We start from the raw sequence: 23,326 nt of genomic DNA, 5'->3' as shown, positions 1-23,326 counted from the left end.
GAGAAGCTGAAAAATCCTTGACTTAGTCTAAACACTGCTTAGTAACAACTGAAAACATCAGTGTGTTATCAACATTCTTCTCATACTGAATCCAAGACATAACACTGTACCAGCTACTAGAAAGAAAATTAACTCCATCCCAGCCGAAACCGGGACACAGAAATAAAGACATTTCATTGGTTTTCTCATGCAAGTTCTGCTACACCAATATCTCCAATCTCTGTATTTGATGACTGTTGAAGATGCTTGCATTTTATTTGGATGATCTAGGTACCCTGTATTGACAGCTGCTCACTGCAGCATTACTGAAGAGCTACTGTGTGTTAGGACAGGCTTTAATCGATAGGTGTATGTCTTTCAAGCAATGGGAGAATAGCTTAGATCCATAGAAGTGGAGTTTTAAAAAATGTACCACGCTGCTATGAATCAGCTTAGTTCTAACTAGTTTAATTTAGAAAAAAGCCTCTTCAGCAAATGAAATTTTATGGCACCATTCCCGGTTGGTCTCACTTGCCATACAGATTCTGAACGGCAGTGCAGGTTAGAAGTAGACCTGAACTTCTCAATATGAGGGTGGCTGATATTCAGCTGCTGCAGTGACAGGCAACTTGGGAGGGAATGGTAGAATAGATTAGAAATCCGGAGCTGGGTTTTGGTTTGAAACTGTATGTCAAGTACCTTTCAAACTATATTTTAAAGTGAAGCAAAAGATGGGATCAAAAGGAACTCATTGTCAGCAACCATTAGACCTAAAATTAAACTTGCTGCTCTGTTCGGTTTAAGGCATGTATTAGCATGTTAGACTGCTGCTCTGCACTGTACCAACAAGCAGGCTGAATACCAAAATGCTGTAATACTTTTTCTACTTCTTCGGCCACTTTGCCACTGAAGTTCTTAAGACCTTTACATCCCTAGTCCCATCAGCCATCTCACCATTTCTGCAGCATAAACTCCAGGTACTGAGCACTGCAAAACTTACCATATAGGTACAGCTGCCTCTTCTCAATAAGCAGTGGCTGTTTAAAGATGATTAAGAGCATGACCAAAAATAGATAGAGGATAAACTTTGAAAAGTCCAGCTTATTGCCAGGCTCTTTTCCTTTTGAACTGACAGCTCGGAAGGGAAGAAGAAACTGGTGTAGACAGTGAAAGCCTATAGCAGTGGCTCTGTTCAAAGTGTGTGACAGATCGAAGAAGTCAAGAGCTGAGTGACAGCAGAGCTCTCCAGGAGAAAGATCTTTCCCAGGCTGAAGAAGCTCATTCTATCTCTCCTGCACTTGCCAGGAGACATTATGAGGCTTGTCAGTCCAGATAGCTTCCATTTAGGTAAACACTTTTGTTTCTTTGCTTTGGATGGGGCATTGCCTTTCCAGAGTGAAAATCCACCCATGAAATGCTTTCAGACCTATGGATCTTCCCCAAAGGACCCTGCAAGCACTTCTAATCTGTCTGCCCTGGTTTCCCTTCCTGCATTAACTTATTCAAATCTCTAGAATGAATCTCATAAATACAGAGCTGGGTTAAGGCACAAATACTCTCTGTTGATTTAACAATTCTCTTGTTGTTGTTTTAGCCTAATCATGCTGTTTTGATGGGTTTACCTTGCAAGGGGCCCTATGTTATGTTTCCATTGTGGCCAGCTAAGCTTGCTTTGCTTTGCACTGATGTTGTCCTATATTTAGTGTTTTGACTTCACATGATCCTGACACTGTGTAGGGGGAGGAGAAGGAAAAAAATGTATTGCTGATGGCTAATCCTATGCATTGCTCAGAGACTGCGTCCACTCTAACAACGTTTTTTCATGGTAACATTTTTTGTTAGCAATAAAAGGATTAATTCTAGAAATCAAGCTCTTTGATTATGATAAGCATAATAACTATCTTAGACAAATTGCGATCCTTTTAAGAATATTAGTAAATGAAGACCTTTGCTCTCCTCGGCTAGGCTTGAGTCTGCTGGTACATGCATTCATACCATCTGCACTGTGTGCTAATATAGCTCCTTGTTGTCTGGTCTTCCTGGGAATGCATTATATAGATTGCAGCTGGTTCAGAATGCAGCTGCCAGGGTCACGACTCACACTAAGATTAATCATTACGCCTGGGTTAGCTTCATTACTTTGACTACCCATTACATTTAGCAGAGATTATGAGATGTTGCTTTTAACTTACAAGGCTTGGACTAACACCTACTCACCTCAGCAACATGCTTTTATGGTATGTTTCTCTTGGTAAGTCTCCTAGAGCAGCAGAGAGTCTCTCTAGATGCTGTGCTTTCAGCTTGAGGAGAAAACTTTCCAGCATTATGTGTATGAAGTGGCGTAGTGTGGGATTCTCATGTTTCTAGGTTCACTCCTCTGATGTTGACTGATTTCTTCCCAGTGCATGTTGTCAATGCAGAACTTCTTGCCAGAGAAAACGGTATGATGAAGAGGAGGATGAAAACATCATCACCACCCCATTCATAATTAACCTTGCAATTTACCTAGTTCTCTGGATTTACTGCCAGGTATTTTGGGTGGTAGCCATCCAAAGAAATATGGTTTCCTAGGAAGGAAGGAGAGCTAGTGCAAGTACTTCCACTGCATGTGAAACTAAGATCATGAAACAATATGATGTTTCCCAACAGAAGCCTACAACATAAATTCAGCTAACGGAAATGAACAAGAGTCTAACTACTACCTTCCCTGAAACTGAGCCTCTGAGGTCTTCTCAAGCATAAAGGGGAAAAAAGCCAAGTGTACAGAAGATGTTTGAAGGACAATGGACTAAATGTGCCTGTGGTATTCCACATTAGAGCTATGAAGAGTGTCCTGGTTTCAGCTGGGATGTAGTTAGCTGTCTTCCTAGTAGCTGGTACAGTGCTATGTTTTGAGTTCAGTATGTGAAGAATGTTGATAACACTGATGTTTTCAGTTGTTGCTCAGTAGTGTTTAGACTACAGTCAAGGATTTTTCAGCTTCTCATGCCCAGCCAGGGCACCTGACCCAAACTGGCCAACAGTGTATTCCATACCATGGGACGTCCCATCTAGTTTAGGAACTGGGAAGTGGGGGGGGGCAGGGATTGGCCGCTCGGGGACTGGCTGGGTGTCGGTCGGCGGGTGGTGAGCAATTGCCCTGCGCATCATTTGTACATTTCAATCCTTTTATTACTACTGTTGTCATTTTATTAGTGTTATCATTATCATTATTAGTCTCTTCTTTTCTGTTCTATTAAATCGTTCTTATCTCAACCCAGGAGTTTTACTTCTTTTCCTGATTTTCTCCCCCATCCCACTGGATGGGGGGGGAGTGAGTGAGCGGCTGCGTGGTGCTTAGTTGCTGGCTGGGGTTAAACCACGACAAGAGGAAACTTGAGGTTACCTTTTTATGTACATATGGTTTAGGTTCCTGCCCCTAGGGTTGTGGCAAAAGCTATTGTTGCTAAAGAAAACCTGATTGCTCATGTATAGGGTAGAAAGTAAGAAAGAAATTATTTAAATTATTTTATGTGCTGTAATTACTTTATGATGTTGTATAGGCTTCTACCTCACCAAGCTGCTTAGTCCTAAATACAGTGAGAAAAAAATATCACTGTATCAGAGAGCCTGGCAGCTACTGAGTGAAAAAACACTGCTGTTTAAGGGGAGAAACAAATTTTCAGAGGTTTCATTTGGCAGAGCATGGAGGGGTAGGGCTTGTTTCTCTGGTGAAAAAAGTTCTGCTTACTAATGGGCATCACAGCCAGAGGTTAGTTGCTTGCCAATTTTTGGGAGAAGGTCAAACTTCCTAAAAAGTGCTGTGTAGCAATGGGCTGGCTTTCTCTCACATCAAAATTAAGCACTTAGCTGAGGTGCTTAAGCCAGGAGTCTGCTTGCTCTTGGCAGCCTCCTCTGCCAATGATAAGAGAGACCCTTCCTCCCGAGGGCAGCCGTGCCAGCAGGTATGTTCAGCCATACTCTGCAGTTGTGTGTTCCTCACCACCAACTTTGAAGTTTAGAACAGAAGCATCTCACATTGGCGGCTAAGGCTGAGCCAGAGGAATCCAGCTTGCAATATAAGTATAGTGTAGACCTATGAAAATCACTCATAGCAAAATCAGACCTGGGTTGGGTTCTCCTGATTAAGCACTTAAAAACTTCCAGGTCTAATCTGCTGGTCTGAAGGCAGTTGGTGTAGAGAGCATAGAACAGGTAGAAGAGCAGCACTTTAGCCCTGTAAGTAGACACATCATGTGCTCCATGCAAGAAGAGGAAGCCTCTGGGGAACGCTGTTTGAAGGGTCCTCATACTAAAGCTAAGAAGAGCCCTTTCAGCTGGCCAGGAGAGCTCTCAGGGCTTACCTGTGGGGCTGCTTCCTCTGGAGGGTGGAGCTGCAGGAGCCAATCAGGCATCAGGCTAAGCTACAAAACCTGGGGAAGGACTACCAGGTGTCTGAGATCTTGTCTGGTCAGGGACTGATCTTCCTGCCCTACCTCAAGGTCAATGCAAATCCTAAAAGCAGGAGAGGAAATAGCACCTTCAGGAGGTGAGTGTGTAATGGAGTTCTGTTCCCCCATGATTTCTCAAATATTTGTTGGTAATCAAGGGATAGCCCTTGAGAGAAGAGGGTCAAAAATAGTGCTGCCAGCCTGCTTGTTGAAGATGGGTGTTGTCTTCCCTGAGTTTTGCAATTCAAGGTATGGTATTTGGGGGTTAGACTCAGTGACTCAGGGTCCTTTCTACATCCTGTATCCTATTATCTTAAATTAAATTTTTGTGTATTCTCTTTTTTTAAAGGTCTCAAAGTGATTTTGTTGTGCATGACTAACACTTAGTCATACATTTTTGGATTAGAATTGTGTAGTAAGTGCCTCCAGTCAGAACTGCAGGGCTCTTTGATGTAACAACTTTAGAAATGCTAAAGACTCTTTCATGCAATGCATCTGATTTCCCCCCCTCCAAATTCAGTGCTCCCTTTGATTTCAGTCCATCCACTGTTTCCTGTGTTTCTGGGTGCCCAGTAATTCCCTAGTCTCACTATATTAACCCCTGTGTTTTATGCAGTGGTGTAAAAGAAGCTTTTGCTTTCAAAGCAAAACTGTCCTCCTCCTTCAAGAGCTGCACTTAAGGATACTGAAAATGTAGCACCCACTACAGTCACATGTATACAGCCTTATTTCCCAGTGTCTCACTTCAGCACTAACCTCCTGAAGCCTGGGTTTCTCTCTCCATGTTTAGTGGAAGACACTTCAGTTGAACCTCTCCTCACTGAAGAAATGGTAGTGTGCAGGGTTCATACCAGTTGTTTTAGAAGCTAATATGTATGTATGTATAGCAGGCTTAAAGGTGGGCTTGTGTGCAATTGTTAATCTCCACAAAAATACGCATTAAGCATCACGTCTAAGCACAGTGAGGAGCAATGATCAGTTACTCTGGTGCCTAAGGGACGTGTGGCAGGAGGCTGGGCTGCGACTCCACTGTCTGTCAGCAGATTTCCATGGAATGAATCTTATTCTACTCCAGGTTCCTCTGAGATCTGCCTGTAAACCTGAAATTTATGGGAGGTGAATGTTTCTGGGGTGAATTACAAGCCTCTGCATCTGAAAAATATGTTGGTGATAGCTCAGGCTCCTTCTGTATGTTTGAACCTCCTTGTTGCCTTTTTATAGCAGAGGAAGATCCTTTCCTCTTTGACTGCATGCTAGTTTTGCATGTTATTTACCATCTTGCTATTGTGCAGTCATAAATTAATAAAGCAACAGCTTCACATGCAGCCAAGAAGTTGTGCACTTTGGTTTCTTTTAATGTGATCATTTTGGAGTCAGAAGAAAGGATGATGTTTATTAGATGATGTTTTGTTAAATCCCTTAAGATTCAGGTTTTCAGTTCAGTCCCCACCAGACCTCTTTGTAGGTCACTTATGTGCAGTACCCTGGTTGCACCCATGACTTGTAGATGTCTGTATTCAAGTGACCTAAATTGCATTGAGGGGGGAAGGAAGGGGGGAGGGAAGGATTGGGGGATGGTGGGAACCAGTCTGTCTGAAAATTCAACAAAGTGCCATTCTTCCTAGAGAAATTCATTCAGAATCAGACTGGTTTAAGAAATTCCCCAAATATGAAGGAATAGATCAATTTAGGCAGGAAATACTGTTCATGTAGCAGTTAAGATTGTGGACAGAAGTGAAAATGCAATTAGGGGTATGGTTGCAAAATACAGAGGCAAAAGAGGCTTTGCAATGAGATGTCTGGCACTGTGTGATCCAGTAAATGAACTTCAATTGGCTGCATTGATACAAAGTTTATATGAGAGTGAGGGAATCTTCTGGAAGTGATGGTCCCATTAGCAAAGTGGTATGCCTTTATTAACTTTATGCAGCTGCAATAATCTTAATGGAGCAATCTAGTGTTCTTCCTAAAAGAAGATCTTATCTCATTTATTAATTGTCTTTCTAGTAGTTATGAGTTCATCTGATCTTGGATAAGTGTGAGGGCTGAAAATTTTGATGCTGCAGATAAGGAGCAGGTTTAATAGATGATGTTGGTAGTTGTGTTCTCGGAAAGGGTTTGTACCGATCGACTTGTGTCTTGCTGTATATTTCCATCTGGCTTGACTACTGGCTGTGTAAATACTTGGTTTGCATTGTAGCGTTAGTCACCTGTTGCTAGTGTGCAAAGCAAGTGTTGTCTTCTTTCAGATGCTGACAAGTGACATTTAAATGTACCACTGTCAGGATGCATGAGAGAGATTAGGCTGCTGTGCACATCTCTGATGCTTCTTTTGGCTAGAAAATGAGGTAATGATTAATGGAGAGAGCGAAGCGGGTACGGTTGCCGGTTGCAGAAAGCTCTCTCTTTGAACCTTGAGAAGGTGCTAATATTGACTGCAGTAATCGGATGTTTTTATCTGACCTGTACAATCTTGCTATGCTTTTTTTTTTAGCAGAAAAGAGTGTAGTGGGAATAGGATTTCTCATTTCCCTCATGACACCTGGTTAGAAAACAAAACAATGGCTGCCACCCCCAATTATATGGGAAACACAGGCTGTTCCATATGTTACATAGTGATTTTAAGTGAAGCTTGTGGGGAAGAAACCTCTTTGCTGGTGCAAGGTGGCGCTTAGTAAACCCACAGTGATTTCTTTCCGGTCTGGAGATATCCTAGTGGGGACAGACTATGTTGTCTGGGGAGTGGTTCTGAGGAGGGGTCCTCCTCTATGCCTGTGCAAGTCATGTGTGGCCAAGACACACTGGAAGGGTGAATGGAGGATGTTCACATCTTGTGTGTTGATAGATGAGCAGTCTCTCCTTGGTATGATTTCTCCCCTTATCATAGCAAAGGGAGGTAACTTGGGGATGAAGTGACTTGAGAGGTGTAGGACTGCAGGCTCTGAAGCCCTCCCTGTCAGTTAGGGAGGTATTTTGGCTTTGAATCTTGATTTCTTCTCCCTGTCCTCCTAGCCTCACCCTCCCTCCAGCAGGGGATTTAGATGCCCATAGCAGAGGGCAGAATACCACCCAGTTAATTCTCTGGAGTATAGCTACTGCACAGCCTCCTGCTGGGGAGCTGAATGTATGGCTTATGCCCTAAAGCAAAGTGTATAATGCTCAGAGAACAGAGTGCAATTTTTTTCTTTCTTCTTTGCTGCTGGAATAAATTATCATTTCAGAGTGGCATGGTTTGGACTTATCCCTAGATGGGCATCATCAGTAATGTGCATTTAGCAAATAATATTATTAAGTTGAAAAGATGCATCTTGCAAATTTTATGGGTTTGCAACAGATGGAAAATAACAGCATTTGAGGATTTCTAATATATTGTTTTTTCAAGATTAACCCAAATGATGCTTGCCTCTCTGCATCCTTCAGCATGTTTTTTTTTAGGTTGTACGATACTGCTGTTTAGCTATATGGGCCTGTTCAGTTTTCTAACTGAGCCTAATATGCAGCACACATGGGGTGAAAAAATCCAAGAGAAAGATAAAATGTCTCTGTCCCTAATATTCATTTATGTCTTTGTCAGCAAAGAATGCTAGTCTTTGTGTTTGTTTATGTGCCTGACAAAATACCTGTAGGTCCATATACAATATTCAATGTGAACGTAAGGTGCTCTCAAGTTTTATTTATGACTGCCTGTGTCCAGTTAACTTCCTCAAGAAATTTCTGCCCGACCAAAATGTGATGTGAGATCCAGGGGGGAGAGACCCAAACCTAGAGGACCTGCAGGGTGCAAGTAAAAGCATCTTCTTTTCTCCATAGACTTAGACTGCAGTACTTGTGCTGCATAGCTAAAGAACAAGTGAAGCTAGGAAGCTAAACTTGAGGGACTGTTCCAGAGTGAAGGCTGGCTAGTGTTCACAGCTCTGTAATGTTGCTCATGCTGTAGGAATTTTTAGTTGTGGAGGAAAGTATTTGTGGGTTTAGGACTTTATTCTTTTGCCCAGCTGAAGAAAGAAGGAATCAGTAATCTGCAAAATAATAGTTTATTTCTTTCCTTAGACACACACAGGATGTTAAAGTTTCTGTAAAGTATATTTATGGTGTTCCTCAGTGCTGTGAGGGCAGAGTATATAATCATCAGTGTATAAAGAAAAAAAATCCTGAAACGTCTTTAACTGTTAGAAGAAATGACAAGAAGGAAGTTTGTGCAGTTGATCCCCATGCAATAAGTTGCCATGAGTAGATTTGTACAGAAGTTGACTTAGGTCCAGGTTGCAGCAGAATTAAGCACCTATCCCTGCATGCACAACTGCTTGTTAGAGAAGCAGTGTTGTTGGCATGAGTAGTTGAGCGGAAGTTCTATTTCTTTTGCTGACACACATGCAAACATTTTTTTCCTTTTTTTTTTCCCCTCCCAGAATTGGGTACCCCATGACAGGAGGGGTGGCATAGCTTACTTCAATTGGCAACAAAATTGGACTAATCTCTTGAGCTTCCAAGCTTTATTTTTGTCCTGGAAATTCATGTTGGTTATTTTCTTCTTGTTTTCTTTATTTTAATGAGCTTGCCTTAATCTAGATTTTGAAGTATTTACAGTGATAAACCAGAGCAACTCATGCAAAAGAGTTAGAGGGAAGAAGAAGCAGTAGAAAATTTTAAGCTGTTGTATTTCTGCAAAGTAGACTTTTGTGAAACTTATACTACTGTTCTCAAAAGAAAAAACAGTTAAGTTGCTTAAGAGGTTTCAGATTGGCTGGCTGATCAATATCAAGGATTAGTAATGCTGTATTAGCCAAGATCTATGCCGTATACTCAGGCCTTATTACCGTGATGTCCCTTTATTGATATTAACACTTGATCATATACAACAAAATATTTTGAAGTTATTTTTGATGAATGTTGTTCATATGTGTTACATGGCTTGATCTTGCAAACCTGTACTCGTGAGGGTAGTCAATTGTCTTCAAAGATTTGCAAGAATGGCCCATATGCAATACAACCTTGATTATCCAAACGTCAGGGGAGACACTGAATAAGTTCATATAATCGACATTTTGAATAATGAGGAAATTTTCAGTGCAATTAATAGATGTCAGGGGACATGACCATCTTTCAGATGACAGTGAGTTTTCAGAAAATTCAGATTTTGGTAACTGAGTTCCTAATGTATGTGCTACTGACAGACTGAAATTGCAGAACATCTGAAATGTGCCTATATATTCCTTAATAGCCCTTCCTGTGGAATCAGCTGGAGTTCTATTTAGTGTGATATTGGCATTGAGGGTCAAATTGTCACAAGTGTTTAGCTTAACGTTGCAGTAACTCTGCTATTAAGAGTTAGATTCCAGGAACACAGTGTTAAATCAATATTGGAATTGTCTGAAAATATTATTTAGAAATACATCAGTGTCAACTTTGGAATATGATTTTAAGAAAAAAATAGTCCCATAAAAACATGCAAGTAAATAAGCTTCAAGGGAGGAAACTCCTGGAGGTAATGAAAGGGGAAGAGAGTAATCCAGACTCTTTTGTATGAATGTGGAAATACCTGAAGGAGCATCAGCTTGTGTCAGAATGACTCTCTTTACAATTGGAGTTGGTCAGTCAGAGAAAAAGCCAAAGCCCCAAATTCCTCTTTTTGGACTCCTGTTCATCTCTGCACAGCCAACAGAAGGTGTTGCTGTGGGAGGCACTAATTTCCTTCCTCCCCAGATGGCTGCACATGAGCACCCAGAGATGCATATGGCTCTGCTGGCTCCCTGGGCAGAGAGCACCGATGGTGGCTCTGATTGCCTGTCCTCAGGTCTGCACTGCCACTGTGTAATCAGAGTTTATCTTTAACAACTCTAATGAACAATACAGTCTTGCTAGCTTCTCAATGCTGATAAGCAGCAGAAGCACAATTATGACGATTACAGCTGATAGTATGCTGGGGGTGTTTGGGATTCTGTCCTGAATCAAAATACTAATGTTTGTAGGAAGCCGAAACGGATGCATCAATTTATTTTGGCACAGAGATGAGCAATCACTTGTTTCCTAGGAAACATGGGGCTGTGCATATGCAGCTCCGAATGTGCACCCTAATGTTTTCCTTCATGTTGATAGAGTAGAAAGTTTGTCCAATGAGATCCATTATGCTTAAAGCAGAAGGGAAAATAAATTTGGAAAGTTGCACTATTTAAAAAGAAGAGAGCAGCAATACTGCCAAAGTCATAAGGAAAAGGCAGAAATAATTCAAGAAAATAAAGGAAGTGTCCTTTCTGTCTATCTAATCTAGGAATCTGGAGTTTTTTATAGTTGCAGAGCCATCTGCTAAGTTTCATTTATTGTGCAACTTTACTACCTCACCATCATCTGCTCATTAATCTGCCTTTTTTAGGTCTACTTCTGAAATTCTGAACCTCTGAGCATCTGTCAAATAGCTGCCACTGTTTTTGAAACAGTAGTATGGTATAGTCTAAAGGTTTTTAAGTCATTTGATGTGATGTCTGTATTACTCAGCAAAAGCTTAGCCATTGATAAGATGCTCACCTCAAGCTTGTCAGTAAACCACTTCTACCACACCCTAACTCTTTATGTTTTATTTACTCTTCTAGGAAGAAATACAATTTGTGGTGATGTGTACTGTGTCTCAAAATGGCTTAGGCTGCATGGCAGCATTTGGTCCTCTTGTGATCTGAGCAGTGTGCTTGGGTCGTGATTGCCAAAAAGGACTGAGGATTGTTAGCACAGATCACTGACCCCAGCAGGAGTCTTACCATTGACTCAAATGGCTGAGACTTGGACCAAGGTCAGGGACTTTTGGATGCTGGATTTGGCTTTAATACGGTGTCTCAGACCTGGCCATTCTGTTGTGACCTGCACACACATTGCTGAGATGAGCATGGGGGGGTGGGGTGGGGGAAGCAGCATTAATATCCACCTTCTCAATCAATGCGTAGAATTCCTCAGATCCAGTACCACATCCTTCAGAGGTGGTCAAATGACTCATTCTTCATGTTCATTGTTAACAGCAACAAAAAAAGGAGAACTAATCTAGCTGAAATGCAGAGGCCTGGCAGCTGTGTCTGGGTGCGTCTTGGACTAATCCATACATTTCCCTTTTGTGCGTTGTTCTAACAGCAGGTGATCTGATGTCTTACCTGGAAATGTACTTTGAATTCAAATTCTTGCTTCCTAGCCCGATTGGAGGTGAGGCAATCCATGAAGCCCCAGGAGCCAAATGAGCAGTGGCTGCTTCTGTGAGTAAATGCTGCTGGAAATAGGTATTAGCAGGTCTGAGGGACTTGAGTCCTCTCCTGCCAGATGGCTGCCAGGATGTCAGTACCCTGTGTGAAGCCTGTGGATGCCTTTGTCATTTCTGCCCTGAGGTTCCCTGATGTGGTGGTTTTAGGCATTGATTTTGTTTTGCCTGCTTTAGGTAAATCTTGGTAGCAGTGGATGATTCAGCTCAAGAATTGTTTTTTTTGGGGACTAATCATTCTGCCTTGATCTACACTCCTAAATTTAGAGGTTAATCTCTGCAGGCTGCTTCTGGGGAAGGCTGAAGCTTCCACTCCAAAACCTCTTGTGAAAGGACTAACCCTAGGCATTTTGAATCACACTGAGTCTTTCTCCCTTGATTATGTATGGGACTAAGGAGACTGTATTTCTAATTTAGGCTGTTACAGATGAGGTACCACAAGATGGATGAGCTGATCTAATAGCCTGCTGATACTTCCTGGCCATGTGTTCCTGCTGTTTCTCTTGCTTCAGCTTGGGTGCTTGCGCTAAAATGGCAGGAAACTACCCCAGCAAAACAAATGGAGCCAAGGCAACCTGAGCTCTCCAGCTGGGATGAAGTTGGGAACCAGAAATGGTGATGAGAAAGAGGGTTGCCATGTAGGGTGGGAACACTCAACTGTGACTGTGATCCTTGGTATCCTTCTTCTATCCTTAACTGAAGGTCAGAATTGTCAAATCCTGTTATTGCTGTGATTTTGCTAAGTCCTTTTAACAGCAGTGGCACTGACATGTAGTGTTGCACTCCTGACACTGCAGAGGTCTCTAACTATGCTGACTGATTAAGTGCCAAAAGGATTAGCCAGCAGTACTCCTGAGATAGGAATGAGGACACATCCCTCTTGCAGGAATGCACTCAAGTTACTGAGGGAAATGGCCAAAAATGTGTAATTACCCTTTTCTAGGAGGAGACTCCTGGCCTCTGAGATGTCTTTCAGTGTGGGACATAAAATTAGATGTGCTGTTTGTCTGAGAGGAAGGGAAAGAGTCTTGTCTATCAATAGATAACCTCTTACAATCATCTTGACAGTCGCTTTTGTCATTTAAAATCCAGTAGTACTTCTTTAGAGTTAATAAAGCCAAAGCCCTTCAGTAAAGTGAGCTCCAAGATGTACTTCTTGCCTGATATTTAGAAATGAAGCCTCTGCAGCAGAAAGAATGTAGCTCCTGTTCTTATCTGGCCTCTTCCTCAATTAACAATAATTAATAGTTGAACAAGTGGAAAATTAGCAATTTTTGCTGAGAAGAAAATACCCTATGTTGGATAGAAACCTGCCTATTTTTTCACAGCAGTGCTCTGGCTCAGTATTTTCCACATCGTGAGTCTAAAGTGGCTGGCATGATGAAGGAATTGAGACCTGAGCTATTGTCAAAGTGTCTGGAGTGGAGCCTCCAAGCAGTAGTGGAAGTTCTCTTCCTCCTAAGAAGTGCCTTAGCCTTTTCCATGCCTGTTTGTGATGTGTGAATTGGAGGAACAAACTACGAGGGGAAATGCATTTGAAACAGAACATTGAGTAATGAAGTGATAGCCTCAGCCTTGAAGTCTGAAATAAGAATTCTATGTAGGGCCACAAGGCGAAAATCTGAACTATGTGAATAATATTTCAGACTTTATTTGAAGTCAGTGATTTTTAGAGGTTATCTTCTTGTGTGACCAAACTAGTGCATGTGTGTATGGCTCAGCAGGGAATGAATCATGCTATGGATTACTTCTGGGCTGTGTAGCTGGATTTTGACAAATACATCCAGTCCCATGCTGTGGAATGTGTGGACAAGGTTCAAATTTTGCACTGATGGAAATGGAAACCTCTTGTTATACTGAGTTCAATTTGTTTTCACATGTGGTGTGTTGTCTATCTGGTATGTCTGTTTTATTTATAGCTATATAAATATATTTTTTTAAAAAAAGCTAGTTGGTGATTTTCACATCAATATTGTATTTTCAACAGAAAATGGCTTATTAGTCAGCAGAGGCTGCTGGCAAAGTTTTATCGTTTGGATCTAAAAATATTTGGTTTTAATGAAACATTGGGAAATGAAGACTTGGAATTGTGGGTTTTTTCCCCTGTAAAATCATGAAGAGCTTGATGCATCTGTTAACAAATCGTTTTTTGTTAAAAACATTTTGAGTGAAAGTATATCACAGCTGGCTCAGACATTATGTATGCATTATGTATGTGTTATATTTTGTCTGCTGAGACCATGGAAAAGAACTTCTTTGTGCATAGTAGAGAAAACTAGATTTGCAAAGGATGGGGTTTGTTGTTGTGTTTTTGGTTTTTTGTTATCTAGGGATTAAAAAAACCCCACCCTGGTACATTTGCCAATATTTTCATTATATCTGGCAGCTTTTCTTTGAAAGCAGGGGGCCCACTTCACAGTGTTTGCTCTGACGTTGGTACACTGACAGATAGGCATTTTTCCACATTTTTTTTATTATTAACTAGAATAAGCAGTTTAATAACTAGGATTAAACCATCAGATCATGACAGAGTAGCATTAGCTGCAGGAACCAAGCTGGAAAGGATTCCAGATGTGTTTAGATGAATACCTGCCCTTTAGGGGAAATAGTTAAGTGGGCCTCTGTTTTTATTGGTAAGGTAAATGTTTCTTGGGCCATTCTAGGCAGGTATCCCAGGTTTGCATTTTCACAAAGATGTTGCAAATCCCTAGTGCTAAAGAACAGACTATTCTAGACTTGAGCCACAATTGTCTCCCTGATGAAAATCAATGATTTTGCCAGAACACACAAAATTCTGCTATTGCCTTGAATAATTTACATTTTTGTTATAAATGCAAAGGTGCACTTACAGCATGCCAGTAGATGAATATTTCCTTAGGGGAAGGGGGAAGTGGGGAAAAGTTGTGATCAGAGACCTCTGCTGAAGGGGAGAGTTCCCCCTCCCACTGAAACAAATAGCAAAACCTTATTGGTTTCAGTGGGAACAAAAATGATCAAGAAGTTAGACCTTCCCTCATCCAATATAAGCAAAGAGATGTTTAAGTATGTTTGTCATGATTGAGTTTGTAGTATATTCACACACAGATATGTATACAGAGGTATGAGAGACTGTATTAAAAATCAGGAAAAATATTTTTGGATAAAAAAAATGTTTAGAGATCAAAATAATGTAAAAACCTTATTGTCTGACTGCAGAAGTTCTTTCAGTTAGGAGCTGGCAAATTCTGTCTTGCTGTTTCAGGATCAATGCTGAGAATGTATTTTTCTCCATTATTAACCACTTTGGGCCATCTTTGCAAAAGTATCTAGGTGCCAAAATAACTGTGTAAATCTGGCCCTGGAGCACTACAATACACTTCCCCCAAATACTACATTGCAATACTGTGCCAGTCTGTGTGATGGGAGATGTATTGCACAAAAAGACCTCACAAATCTATCTGTAAACAGCTCTACTGTCTGCCTAGTCACTGTATAAGAAAAATGAAATGGACTTGGGGCACCAAGTTAATAATGGTGAAGAAATAAAATGTCAAGTTAGGGTATATGATCATCTTAAAACTTCTCTTTTCTGATCGGTCTTGAGCACTCAGGCTAATAGTGCAAATGTGCTTAAACAACTTCTAAGGTATAACACAAATATAAGGCTTTGAGGGAGTCATTGTAAAGGTGACTCTTGTGTCCAGATAACTTTAAGTCCTCAAGAAATTATCAAAACTGACAACCTGCACCTTTTCATTTTATTTTGTTTGCTGTACCCCACTTAATTTAAAGGCTATGTTGGTGTAACTTAGACTAAGGGACCTGGAGGCTCACATAGAGGAGGACAGCGAATGGTGAAAATTGTAGTAGTTTCAGTCTAACCCTATTTCAGTGAATACCTTTTTCTGCTCGCTCTTCTGGCAGCTTGCTGTGTAAAAGACTGAACCTTTGTTTCCTTTTCCCTGTGGTGTAGAGGTGTGTTTCAGGTGATTGTAGAACCACTTGGTGAAACTCACAGGCTCCACAATATGGTACCGTATGAAGATGTTCTTCTGTGAGAGAAGTGTGTAGTCCTGAAAGAGTCAAAGGAAGAAATCCTGAAAAATACTGGTGTTTACAAGTTTTAATAGGTCTGGCCTGCACTAGAGTTTGTCTTTATTTTTTGCAAGTTCTTCATTTATCTGTGGCCTGGTCCAAAGCTTACTGAAGTCAGTCTTTGTATGAACCTTGATGGACTTTTGATTAGCACTCTTAGAAAATTTGTTTTGGCTTCTATTATTGAGAGATTTGCATGGCTGACATGAAATTAAGCCAGGCCTCAGAAAGCAGTTTATTTCCATCATCTGCAAGGGAAAACATTGACAACCCTCATTTCTGAAATCCTTTGCTGCTACACAGCGAGTGTCTGGCTGTTGTTCCTAACTAAGAGTAGTGCCCCTCTAGAGCAATGCACAAGATCATTTTAGTTAAAAGGATGGAGGAGGTTTGACCACTGGAGGTCACAAACAATAGGTGTGGGTCAGAAGGAGAGGGCTGTCTCTGGAGACAATAGATGTTTAGTAAAATAGAAGAGAGCAAGGTGTAGCAATATTCAGCTTGACCGACTTCCAAAACGTCCATGGCCCTTTTGGAAGTGGGGCTTTCACTGAGTAATCTACTTTGTGGTTTTGGAAGAATGTACCCCTTCCCACTGCAAGTTCTCTGAGAGCGTTTCAACAACATGCTGGGTATTTCAGAGCTAGACCAGATTGAGGTAAAAACTGAGGGGTCATCACAGGTTGCAAGAAAGTGTTTTTACAGTGGGAGAGGTTGGTGACTTAAGGTTGAAAGAACTGCTGTGGAGCAAAACAAAATCTCTCAGAGGTGGGTCTGACAGACTTCTGTTTGGACCTCATACAATGATTTCTGTTGCAAATGAAGGGCAGCCTCATTCGAAGGCCCAAACTTGAAAGGAGCTTTTGAAGAAGTGGTACAAGCTACAGATAATTCATTTGTAGTTTGCTTTTTTCATGTACTTATTCCTCAATAAAGTATTTCAGCCTTCTCCTGAGTGCCCCTAGGCCTTGCAGAAGACTAAGTGGCTCTGATAAAAAGTGACATCATGACAGTAATGAGGTAATCCTTCTTTTCCTGTCTTTCTCTGTATTTCTAGTGCTTCCAAAACAAATATTTAGGTTGAAAAAGCAAACAAAAAACCCCATCCCAGGCCCATGGGTGAAGTAGTCTTTCATATTTTTATTACTGCTTTAGTAACAGTTTTCCCCACACCTGTGGCTTTAATGAGGCTTGAAAAAAATATAGGAAAACATCAATATGCTTCTCAGTCTGAATAAAAGCATTTTGTTTTTTCAGGTTGGTCTGGAGCCTGTTGCAGTTGACAAACCCATCCAATGGGCTTTGGACCAGGCCCCAAGTTTCTTAATTTTGGGGAGTGCAGAGAAAGGGAGTACAAATGCATGTGGGTGCTTCAGGGCTGACTTTTAGAAGGGCTTTTGCAAGAGCAAGCTGCATTAAACCCTTTCCACAGAGGATGTACTTTTTCTCCCCGCTTTACCGTAAATTCATGATAGCAGCAGCTGTGAAGGAAGCATAGCAGGGAAAACCCAAACGCTGGAGCATCTTTGACCTCTTCTGCTGCTTCATAACCCCCTCCCTTTGCCCCTGAGACAGGCATGCTTCCTGGGGTGATGGATGACTGAGAGCAAGAGGGCTCTAGTGTAGCTGATGTGATACTTTTACTTGGGAAGTTGCTTGAAACTGGGAAAAGTCAAACTGATGTTGATTTTAAAAAGGAAAAGAAAACTGCCAAACATGAAAACTTCAGCTTTTTAATTAATTGAAGTTATTTCACCTGTTGTTTTATTTTTGCCTGTACCTTGTTTGGATGCTTGGAAAAAATGAACAGCCTTTTTCTTGTATATGTCCTGAATTTACATTATGTAAGCAGCTGCTTACAATAATTGGTAAAGATAAATCAGTCAACCTGTAGTAATTTAATAACAAAAGTAAAAAGGCATTCCTTTTTTTAATGGCTTTGTCCTTAAAGCCTTAGGTATGATTTTTTTTCTTCCAAGATCAATATGGATGCTTCTGTCTCAAAACAGAGACCCAAGTACCAAATTGTTGAACAGATTTCTCCTTTGAAAATGCCACTGTCACTTGAAAATGCCATGTGTACAATGCAGCTGTCTCACTTCTCAGGATTACAAAGAAACAAGACCACATGAAGCCTATAAACAAGCTTGTAACTCAATGTGTAAAATTTCAATGTTTATTTCAAATGTTTTGAGACTCTTCTTTGCTGTGAAGTAGTGTGTTTGCTTGCAAAAGCTCCCACCCTTCAAGTGATCGTATTGAATTTTGTAGCTTTTGTCATCACTTCTGTTCACACACTCTTCCACAAGTCTGAATAATGCAGTATGTTTTTAGTGTCAAACTTGTTCCTGCTTTTTAGTCTTTAATCTACTTTTTTCCCCTACCACACAGTTCTATTTTGGTTTTTTTCACCTCTTTTTAGTCCTTCCTAACAAGTCTGTCTGTCTTTTTTTTTTTTTTTTTTGTCACCATCCCCTCCTCAGATGTGGGCTTCTGAGTTTCCAATTTGAACTGCCACTGAGATGCATGCTTTTAACACATTCTTGTTATCATTAAAACAATCCTTCGTGGCTAATTCGGCAAAGGGGAGGAAGTGACCGGCTGCTGTTGGTGTTGATGAATATGATGACTGTATCAGTTTGTCATCTGGCATTACCATTGTCCTTTTCTTCAGCTGGTGTTCATTTGAGTTTATGATCTTACAGAAGTATCAATATGTGATGCTTTTATTCAAGTTTGGCCAAAAAAGACTTTACAATAGAATAATAAATCCTCTTTGTTTCAGCTCTGTGTATATTGCAACACCAGCTTGTGATATTGTGATGAAAATTCTGTGGTCTAAACAGATTTGGTTCAGATCAGTGGTTGCATAGCAAATCTCCAAGGAATATTTATGAACAGATGACACCCTTACCAGAACCAGATCAGCACATGAGAAGGCCCTTTGCTCCTGGAGGTGCTGTTTTTATAGGGTGAGATGTAGATGCATTTAACACTCATATCCTCTAGTCAGGAGGAGTTAGGATTTCAGAGGATCTGAGCCTTGGTCACTGCATTTTCCAAAGAACATAGCACAATACCTGCATCCTCTTTTTAAACTGGAGTTGACCTTCCAGCTTCAGCTGGAGTGGTGGTGAGAGGAATGCATCTGAACAGAGACAGCTGCTATGTTGTAGACCAGAGCTGGCTGCCCTTTTCAGTAATCTTGGCAATTTAGCCCTGTGCTTTCAGAGAGAAAGTGCAAAGGATAGTCCTTAGTGTAGCACAAGAAATGATTAGCATGGATCTTGTTATCATTAATAGAGGTTTTTTTCTCTCTTTTAGGTCTTAAATACCCTTGCTGGAAGAGGGACGTTTGAAAACTACAATCTTCCTGGCTTTACTTCTTGAATTTTCCAATTGTTGCTGCTGGAAAGACAGACTAGGACCCTGCTTCAAGATGACCAGTGCTAACTCTGGAAAGGTATGTCTGCCATTTTTTGTATGTTTAACATATTCTTAGCCTGGCAATGGCCCTGTGGATGCAGTGAAGCAAAGAATAATTACTGCCGTTTAAGACAACAAGATGCTGCAGGGGATCTTCATGGGCCTTATGGTAGGCATTTGAACATATGTAAGTACATTGCTGTGCTCTGTGTGACCAAAGGACTTTGAGAGAGGTTCATGTGTATGGCAGTTCAGAGTGTCATTATAAACTTAGCTGCAAGCTTGGCACCTGTTGGTGTATAAAACCAGGTCCTCTGGTCCATGAAGTCTTAAACTCTGCCCAGGGTACAAGACCTCAAGGGTGATGTACAGCGTGCAGCTTTTCAGTGTGTTTGGCTCAGCCACACCTACCTTTTTAGATTATTTCCAGAAAGCTATTCAGTCATCAGCAAACTTAACTGCTGCACTTGTCTGTGCCCTTTTGTTCTTGCCTGTAGGATGACCACTGCTATTTACCTGGCTTTGTGGCACTTAGGAGAACCAGAAAGGGCATTCTGAGCATGCTGCAGCTATGTATTGCTTCATCTTCTTCTTGCATGAGTTGAAAACTGGCCTTTGCTTTGATTAGAATTCCAGGGAGGGGACAAAATAAACAATGTTGGACAAGTGTGGGGCTTTCTTTTTAAGTCTATGTAAGTGCAGCAAACATTAAATGCTCATAAAAATGTTTTCCCTTGCAGTGGGAAACAAATTTTTTATTAATGGCTTCTCTGCGTTCAAATGGAGAGTAAAAAAGGGACTTGGAGAAGGACAGAGATGTGGCATTGCTGAGATATCTATAAGATGCAGGCGGGGTGCATCACTGGTAACTGTCCTCTCAGTTCAGAATGCTTATCTCATCACAAGTACTAAGCAAAATACAGTGGAGATTCTTTCTGGGCCATGCTTTTCTGGGGTGGAAGAGGAGAAAGGTTTGAGGCTGGTCCTAGTCCAGGTACAGCCCTGGGAGAGGTGGGGTGAGGGGGCTGTGACTGCAAGAAGGGTTTTCTGACTACTGTCAAAGGGTCTCTGCTTGTGTCAGGGCCTGTCAAGTCTTGTGAAGGTGAAAAAAAAAAATTATTCAACCATTTCTTCATGAAATTAAGGAAAAGCAGCAGACTGCTGGGCTGCGCAACATATCTCAAATGGAAAGGTAAGCTAAAATCAGCTTCCAGAAGAAGGAAAATAAAAGGCATATAGCCAAGGCTTTGCAGAACCTACTTAGTTCCTACTTACATCGTGCTGAGGAATAGCTCTTCTCTGACCTTGTACATGTCCATAATCCTTTTCCAAGACAAATAAAACAGGGAATGGTGACACAAGGTTGAGGTTTTATGTGGTCAAAAGCTTATCATAAGGTGTATTAATGTGAATTTATTAGCCTGTCAAGTATTTTTATACCTAGCTATATAAGAATATCTACACTTGTGTACTGCCAATTGTCTTTTGTTTTGTAAATGTGAGGAAACTTATGGCAAATATCGATGAGGTCAGAACATACATGTAGGCAAGTTTGCAGCTGACCTCATCTAGTGGTAACTCATGTACTTTTATACTGAAATATTAAATAGAATCCTTCCAGCTAAAAGGTGCAGATATAAATGAAAAACTTCTAATTCATCAGCTTTCAGCAAAGTTGAGTAATTACAGTGTAAACAGGTGAAATACCAAATATGACTTAACTTTTTGTTTATAATTCTTAAGAGTTTATGCACTTTCAAGAAAGATTTATTCGAAGAACACAGAAAAGTAAATAAATGGAGTGAGTATATGATTAATGTTTTTAAAATAGTAAATGCTTCCCATTTGTAACATTCTTGACATAGATTGGCTGTGTAGGCCTTGTTTTTCTTCCTGCTTTACAAGGCTGGCTGTGTCTTGTTTATTTACTGTACAAATTTATGTTCAATGCCTCCTTTTCTGTTTAATCCACAGGAGAATTTTGGTCACTGGCAAGATCATTAAACTGTATTAATATATATTTAATTAAATCTTTATAACAAAATATATATGATAAATTACTGTATGTGTAATTAAAAGGAATGAACAAGTTGAATAATGACAAAGCAGGAGAATGAAATTGCATGTGTGAGTGAGATCAAATGTAATGTTAAGAAAAGGACCTGCACAGGCACACAGTTTCCCTTTTTTGAGATACTGCAGGCCACAACACTGCAACAGATCCATCCTGTGATCATGGGTGTGTTTCCTACTGCTTAATATTGTCTGCTTACTACTGTCCTCATCTGTTGCAGCTTATGTTGTACTATGTCCAAAGCAGTGGAAAAAATGTTATTTCTACCTGTCAGCATTTCTGCAGGTTGTAATCCTGACAGAGATGCAGTGGCTATGAGGAATTGGCAGTGAGGCAATCTCAGCAGTAGGGACTGGGAGAAGTTGGCTTCTGAGAAATAAGGAGTCTGTAGAAGAGAAATAGTTGTTCTCAGTTCACTTGCTAGTGACCACTCCATAAAAATCTTCATGCTTTGTGCAAAGTGGTGATTTTTTGTGGTGTAACTAAATCCTGGTTCTGCAGAGGACTAAAGCCCGCCTGTGTGTTATGCAAGTGCTTCGGTGCTTTCCCGAGTATAGGCCCACAGACAGGAATGTAGAATAGCCTGTCCAGTTTGAACAAGCAACAGGAGCTTATTTTGTGGCTGTTTATAGCAAGGCAGTGGAAATTGGTCAACTGTGTTGATCAAATTGGAAGCGGTTAAATGCAGGTAAATGGAGTGACTGAAGAGCATTTTAAATACAGTAAGTGGATAAATCCAGTTTGAAGGAAGAGATCCTTTCTAGTAAAGTTCAGTGGTACCAATGCAGCGGTCGCCATTTCAGGGTAGATGAGGCTTGTTCAGAATGGTTACATCTGGATAAAACTTCTAATGTGAAACTTTTGGGGGATCTAAAATATGTAAATGCACGCTTGATTACAGACTGGCTAACAGATCAATATTCCAGTGTTCTCACTGCAAAATGAAAAGTCCCAAGATTTTTAGTACCAGTTTGTTATCATTAGTGAAGTGCTTCTAACTGTTTGAAATTACATTTTGTTTCAAAATGTTCAATTAAAAAGAGTAGCTCAGGAAGAAGCAGTTTTGTAGGAATCCTATTTTAATAAACCCAGAACGACAAGAGTGGTCTTGATTCACTCAGACAAACATGATTAGGAATTTCTTCAAACAGAAACTAAGTGCATGTCTGAAATGAGTGAATATTTATGTATCTCTAATTAGGAGCATCCTGCACTAATTGTAGGTCAACACAGGCTTTTAGTCACTTAATTCCACTGTACCATTCTTGATTTGTATTTATTTTTTTAAAAAGCAAAAGAATGAAAAAAGGCTTGTAGTTGCTGCTGGCACTACGGTGGGATCTCTGTCCTATGCCTCTGCCAAGAGGGAATTTTGTGTCTGGGAAGTTCATGTTGTTACATGCCTCAGTTTTCCTCACTTGTAAAGGAAATGATGATATTGAAATGTGTTGGTAGCAAGGGAGAGGGAAGCTCAGCATATAAGATGGCTATTATAATTATGCAATAGTCAGCTTTAGTACCAGTTGGAATGCTGCATCTGAATGACTTAATATTACAGAGATTGTTATGTTAGAGATTGTCACTTATATAGTGAAATCAGGTGGTTTTGATTCTGTGACTCAATTGCAGTAAGTCTGAGTGGGGAAAAAGAAAGTGTCTTAATGTAGTGATGGGTATGATTCAGAGTTCTGAATCCCTTTTTAGGTGAGAATGTTTCAATCTGTCAAGAAAAGAGGCTTCTACTCCAGTCTTCCTGTGACCGGTCTTGCCCAAATCCTTCAGCATTCAGATGCAAAACCTTAAAACTAAAACCTCCCAGATCTGAGTGGTGTTGTTTCACACTCTCATACATTCTTCCTCACTCCCACAAAGTTCATGGTGTTCAGACTGAGTCTTGGATCCATCCTACTATGGAGAGGTGCAAGCCATAAAGCCCAGATTAAGGGGCTTGAAGTGTCTTTTAGGGCTGTGCTGTATTTGGCAATTTGTGTTCCTTTGGGATTGACAGAATTTTTTTGGCAGTTAAGTTTCCACTCCCTGAGTTTTGCTCTGAGATTCAGGTTCAAATACATCTGAAATGTGGAGCAGAATTCAGTCCAAGTGAGTGAG

This window comes from Haliaeetus albicilla, chromosome 7 (assembly GCF_947461875.1).
Source record: "Haliaeetus albicilla chromosome 7, bHalAlb1.1, whole genome shotgun sequence".
NCBI lineage: Eukaryota > Metazoa > Chordata > Aves > Accipitriformes > Accipitridae > Haliaeetus > Haliaeetus albicilla.
This window is presented reverse-complemented; position numbering follows the sequence as displayed.